Genomic DNA, 7067 nt, shown 5'->3' with positions numbered 1-7067 from the left:
CCATCAGCACGCGGTGAGTGCAGTGTGAGTCCTTCCCTCCATCTTTATTATCACAGCCTCTTCATGTGGGGCATGACTAAGAGGCACTGATGTCCTGGATCAGGGACCTTGGTATTCATAGTTCTACCCCCGGGGGCCAATAGACAGTGGGGAGCTCTCTGAACACTGGTGCTACAGAATCATAAGGAGCAGAAGCAGCTGATGGCGGGAGGCCCCCTGGCAGCCAGAGCCTTCCACCGTGGATGACATGTCCACTCAGACCTGACATTCCTCCTAAGTGGCTGCACAGGCTCAATCTCGGGGACACTAAGTGCTCCCTCTTCTATTTGCTGCAGAGAACAACAGTAGAAATTGTAATTTACAGGTTGTCTGCAAATTACCGCCTGGTCTGATTTATAATTCATAGTACAATATTTATTTCTAACAGGAAATTAATTTTGGAAACTCAGTGGGTGATTAAATTAAATTGCAAAACCATTCCACTTGCTTGGGAGGAGGGGGGTGAGTTACTGGAGATTATATTAAGAGATAAATTGGGAAGCATCTACGCTCGGAAAACCTGAGACAGGAGGAGGGAAAGGAGGAGGGAAACAGTTCATCCCTACTCGAAGGAGATGGCCGTCTTGTCAAACATTTGTTACAGAACATGTGCCCTCATGCTTTGGGGTCTCACAGTTACTCATAGCCTTTTCCCAGTGGATTTGTCATTAAGGGAAAGAAAAATAAAAGCCGAATTGACTGTATATCCAGTTCAATGGCACTCTGAATAATGAACAATCCTAGGGAACAAGGTGGAAGCTCATAGCATTCTCATGACCAGTCTTGGGAGCCACACAGCATCATTTCTGCCATATTCCCTATCGCTCCACCCAAGCTCCTCCCACTACTGAATGGGAGGAGTGTCAATGTCACATTTGTTAGAAGAGCAAGTGGTGTGGAATCATTGATGGCACTCTTCTCTGAAAAACACAATCTGCCCCAGGGTATAATATCTTAGCCAAGAGCCTGACACATAGCAAGAAGCACCATGAATGTCAGTCCTTTCTTCTGGCTTGGGGGACGAGGAAGGTCACCTGGAGGAGATGGTGTTGGACTGGGCTTTAAGCAGTAAGGATTTCCATAGGCAGATGCTGTTGGGACACCTGGGGCAAAGGGATCAGAATGAACAAAAGAGAGAACAGAGAGAAAGGCTTGACAGAAGCTGATGGCCCCGCCTGTGTGGAGCGTCGGGAGTGTGGAATGTGGGGTGAGAGATTTCCAGGAGCCATGAAGGCCGGGTGTCCAGGACTGGACCTTGGAGGGAGCCCTTTAAGGGAAAGGTTTTGAATCTGACGGAAAATGTTTCTGATTTTGGAGTGAGAAGCAGCCCTAGAGATTTATTCCACCACTTGTTTATTCATTCAACAATTTTCCATGAAACAAACCCTAGTACATGCCAGATATCGGGGAATATACTGCTGAACAAAATAAACATGGTGCCTGCCTGTGTAGCTTACAGTCTTGCAGAAGAGACAGTGACCGCAATAGGCATATTATTACACCATGGCAGATTCTTGAGTGTTGGTGTGGAGAATGGCAGGGAGACACCTTGTAAGAGACTCTGGGAAGGGCCTCCTGGGTGCTGACAATTTGGCTGAGTTCTGGAGGATAAAAGGGAGGGTGGGTGGAGATCAGCTAGAAGATGCATCCAAGGGAGAGGGGATGTGGAGAGAGGAGTGGGCAAGGCACCGAAAGCCACCAGTGTGCCTGGAATAAAGTGGGGTGGAGGAAGGGGAGGGTGGGGAACACAAAGCCAGGCAGCACCTATCATGGGGGTCCTCTGTGGTCACAGTAAGAACCACTGAGAGTTATTGGAGCATTTTACACATGCTCACAATGCCATCCAATTTAAGTTTTTAAAAGATGGCTCAGACTGCTGAATGGAAAACAGATCAAGGGGTGGGTAAGAGTGGATGAAGGAGAGAGACCATTGGGATGTGGTGAGATCTTGGACTAGGGAGGAGATGAATACCAGGAATGGGATCCAAGATGTGTTTTGGAGGAAGATCTCATGTCACCTGCTGGTGGATGGGAGGAGCAGGTGAGGAAAGGTCTGGGATGTCAAGATGACTCCCAGGGTCAGGTTCTGCCCTGCTGTACCCTGCAGGGATGCCCGCCGAGATGGACAAGGGCAACTTTGGAGGCAACCCCAGGGCACCATTTGGATGTTGGCCTTTGCTGCATGACAGAGTCATTATGGAGAGGGCAGGTGGATGCCTGGGTCTGAGACTTGAATCTTATCACTGACTCCAAATGGCCTTCATGGTGGTTTTGGAGAAGAGGAAATTGTGCCTGAAGTTGGTTCGGAAGACTCACTCCTGGACAATGTGGACTGGGGTGAGAAATGAGGGAGAAAGGGAGGCAGCTTGAAGGGTGCTGCTTTGAGATGAGAGGATGAGGGCTCCGAACTCTGCCCGCTGCCGTAGGGAAAGAAACCCCAAGTGCATCAAGGGCCAAGGGGCTGACCACAGTTGTCCCAGGGCCTCAGACGATGATTTCTCAATCAGGGCCAAAGAGCTCACACACTTCTAATCAAATAAGCTCATCAAAGGGACAGCTAAGAGCCTGAATATCAGGGACTGTTCCACTGACATAATTTTTTACTGTAAATTAATTTTCTTTTAAATGTCCCAAAGAAGCACTGACAATCGCAATATAGTACTGAGGAGAGAGCAGTGGATGGGAGCTCAGAAAACATGAGATCTACTCTGGCTTTACTGCTAACCAACTGGACACCTTGGGCATGTCATTTCAGTCTGTGGGCCTCAGTTTCCTTCATCTGCCAGGCCGGAGTAAAATTGATGTATCACTCAGCAGAGCAGTATTGATGCAAAAGCACCACCTGTGAGCTCATGTTCCCTGGATACTCACCAGCTAGTGCAGTACCATGAGCCACGGCAAGTACCTTCGCTCCTCAGCCCAGGTGGGATGGATTAGGAAGTGCCCAGGAGCCAACGCCCTCAGTTAGTAGGACCTGGGGGTTGGGAAGGTATGTCTGAGGCATGCCCCACACCATCTCCCTGGGGTCCCCAGTGAAATTGCCTATGGGGTAGCAACTCCACAGCCAGCTCATTACCGCCCTGTGTCTGTTTCCTCCCTTTCCTTGCCTCTCCGTTCCTCACACCCCAACAGGAGCTTCCTGGGATCAATCGCCAAACAAACCGCTTGCACCAAAAGCCTCAAATTAGGAGCTACTTCTGGGCCAGCCTCAGACAACTACAAACTCCAAATTCAGAGATCAGAAGGCATGAATAGTGGATGAGGCTACACACATGTACACATGCATGCACATACATGTGTACAGCACATAGCATCCAGCACAAGGCCTGGCCCTTCACAGACGCTCAGCAAATACTTTTTAAATGAGTGAATTAATGAATGAATGGCCTTCCTTTTTGCAGCATTTACCTCAAGTCCCCGGCAGTTCAGGACATCAACAAAGGTGTCAGAAAGCACAGGCAGGATTCCTGGGGTGCGATCTGGGGTCATTCCAGGAGCCTGTCTGGGGATGGGAAGGGCAGGGAGCCCTCATCTTCCACTCTGCCCCTCCCAGCAGTCCTGCCAGTCTCTGCCGGGGGCTTCCCTCCCCCACCAGCTCTCTTGCTGGGCCCCCCACCCTAGCCCATCTGTTCAGCATGTGTAAGCATTGTCAAATTGTTTGAATAAATTGTCACTCCGATTAAAATGTTTATGTCTGCAGGATGACTCGTTTCTGCTAAATTGTACCCAAATAGTCTCACATTTGCTGTAGATATTTGACATCTGTGTCTGGTCTCCCCACTGACGACCAGATGGAGAGCTGGATCCACGCAGAAGCTCCCCTGCTCCCTTGTGCACTCATCACTCACAACCTGAAGCCATTCAGGGCTTGGGCCAAACGGGTGGGAGAGAGGATAGACTGGGTGTCTTGCCCACCCTGCCTTTGACAAACCTCATGGGTAAACACACACACACACACACAAACACACACACACACCCCACAAGTTTAATTTTCCTTAGATCAGACTTAGATGGCAAGATCTTTAGTGCCTCTTGGTCCTAAGGTTGGCTCCAAAAATTTGAAAAAAATTTCGGTGCCTTCTCAAAGATGGTCAATGTTTACTGTGTGTTAAAAAGTGCAGATAAAGGACATCCCGAGAAGACTCCCATACACCCCTGGGATCCCAGACTCAGCTGGTCAAAGCACCAGCACTTTTGCAAGGTACAGAATTTCCTTGTGATAGCCCTCACTCTACAGGATGGCTGGCTGTATAGATAGAAAGAAGGAAGGAAGGAAGGAAGGAAGGAAGGAAGGAAGGAAGGAAGGAAGGAAGGAAGGAAGGAAGGAAGGAAGATGGACGGACGGATGGATGGACGGATAGATAGATGAACATAATAACAAACATCATCTATTGAATGTCTGCTGGTGTACATGAGGCATTTACTTTCTTTATCACTAGCAATAATTAGTGTCCTATTATTGCATAACAAATTACCACAAACTTAGTGGCTTAAGACAACACACATTTGTTATCTCACAGTTTCCATGGGTCAGGTGTCTAGGCATGACTTAGATGGATCCTTTACACAGGGTCTCACAGGCTGCAATCAAGGTGTTGACTGGGCTGCATTCTCATCCAGAGACTTGACTGTGGAAGAATCTGCTTCCAAGCTCTTTCCTGCTGTGGGCAGCACCCATTTCTTTTCCCAACTCCTTACTGGTTGTCAGTTGGAGGTCCTAGAGGAATCCGAAGTTCCCTTCCACATAACTGGCTTTATAGGCAGTTCACACGTGGCAACTTGCTTCTTCAAGACCATCAAGAGGTTCTCTCTCCAGTCTGCTAAGATAGAGTCTGATGTGGTCACCCCAGGAGAAACATGGCCTAGGGGATGGCAGCCCCTTGCCACTGAGGCAGTCCTCACAGGTTCTGACTTCTGCAGCTGGCTGCTGATAGACATCCCAGCAGCTGGAGCAGTCAGTTCTTCATGGGGGTGGGATCTGGGGATGTACTTCCATACCCACTACAGGTAACACAGCTGAAAAAAACAAAGGCAGGAGTGGTCCTGCACTTAGGACAGCTGTGAGCTGGATAAGCCCAGCCCAGAGAAGCACCCACTGGACCTGGCTGTGTCTGGATGGCATCTGCCCAGAGCTGTGCTGGGATGGACGTGTTCTTTTTCAATGTCAGCTGCAACCATTTCTCATCCAGGAGAAATTTCCACCTCCCTCTGTCTCTCTTCTCTAGGCGATTGCACCCCACAAGTCCAGAGATCTGTTTTATTGAGCATCTATTGCATGCCAAGTACTGGAGGATGCCACTCCCTCACCTATCACTGCTGTCTACAGGGCCTCCGTACAGGGGACTGTGAGAGTTAGAGGGAACAGTGCGTGTGAGAAGTTCAGGACAGCATTTGGCTTAAAATAAGCACCCAACATAGAGCAGACAGTGATGTGAACATGCCCTCACCCAAAACACCCCCAACACCCTCCAGGGCTTTCCTCTCACCACACTTCCGACATCTGGGGCTGGTGATTCTCTGAGGGGCTGCACTGTGCATCCTGGGATATTTAGCAGCATCCTTAGCCTCTGCCCGAGATATGCCAGGAGCACACCCTACCTCCCCCATTTTGACAATCAAAAATGTCTCCAGACATTGTAAAATGTCCCGTGTGGGAGGGGCAGAACGGTCCCTGATGGAGAAACAACTGCTCTGGCAGAAGACAGACCAAGACACAGTGCAGGCCCTGGGGAGATGTGTGGCCTTCTCAGAGAGGCAGTCGTTGGCCCGCCATCAGGTCTGGGTAGGATTTCTGAGGTGAGGAGGAGGAGAGAGAAAAATTCCAGGATGTGGGAAGAGCACATGGGCCGCGGTGTGGTGGGGACCCATGCTGCTGGCAATGTCCACCCCAAGTCGGGGCACAGGGGCTCTGTGGGCTGAGTCATTATGGAGAAGTGTCCATGATCAAATGCTTAGCTCTACCTCCGCCCGACTCCTTCCCTTTCTGTCGTTTTATGTCCTCCTCTCTTTTTTTCACCATTCCATTTTAGGGCTTCCCCAAACATGTGCTTCCCAGGACCCTGGCTCTTGGAGACGCCACCTTACTTCAAGGGTATCTCGCTGTACAAAGCCTCTGCTGGCCCCTTGGGCAGCCAGACACTGCCCCCAGCTCCCCCACCCCAGCAGCGACGTCCAGTCCACACAGGTCATGGGCATCCATCCTGCCAGGCCACTCCCCCGTGGAGACACCCAGCTCTGGGAACGCTGTCCCCACACTCCTTTTGGGTTTTTCCGCTGCACTATTCCTCGCGCCTTCAGCTGAAATAATACAGGTGCCTGCCTCTTCTTTCCTGCCCTCCCAGAGAAGCCAAACATCCGCAGGAGAGGGGACATGGAGACAGCCAGAGCCTTTGTCTGGGTCCTGCCCTGCCTCCTCTGCCTGGGAAGCCTTTGAATCTGTTTACCCTCCTCAGCCGGCCAGGGTCAGGCCATGGGGTGCTGGCTCCTGCCAGGCCCACTGGCCTCGCCAAAGCCACAGCTTGTCCTGCCCAAGGCCAGGGACCTGTCCTCTGCCAGCTTAAACCCTTCAAGGCTATTCTGCAGCGCATCCAACCAGCTTCTGCCTTCCCATCCACTCTGTCAGCCTCCCACCCACGATGGCAGAGGGAACGTGGTGGCCAGGGCAGAAAACAAACCCTGACTCAGAGCAGGGTCTCCCTCACCCTCCCTCCCCACACTTATTTGGCTGTAAATTTGTCAATTTGTCCTCCAGCATAGATTCTGGATATGAGCCCTTCTTGTAGGAGAACCCATCCTGATTCTTGCAGATGTCTCTTCCTAGGTGCCCATGTGAGTCCCTCACCCCCGAGTCTGCCATCTCCACAGCCAGAGGGGCCCCATGGAGATGGAAGTTAAGTCCCAGGTGTCACCTCTCAGCTCATGATGCTCCCGTGCATCCGCATCTTATGCAGTATAAAAGCTGAAGTTCTGGTTATGGCCTCGGTCTCATGACACCTGCCCCCTGCCTCTTCCCGTACTCTGCCTGCACT

Source organism: Macaca nemestrina, chromosome 15 (assembly GCF_043159975.1).
Source record: "Macaca nemestrina isolate mMacNem1 chromosome 15, mMacNem.hap1, whole genome shotgun sequence".
NCBI classification, from domain to species: domain Eukaryota; kingdom Metazoa; phylum Chordata; class Mammalia; order Primates; family Cercopithecidae; genus Macaca; species Macaca nemestrina.
This window is presented reverse-complemented; position numbering follows the sequence as displayed.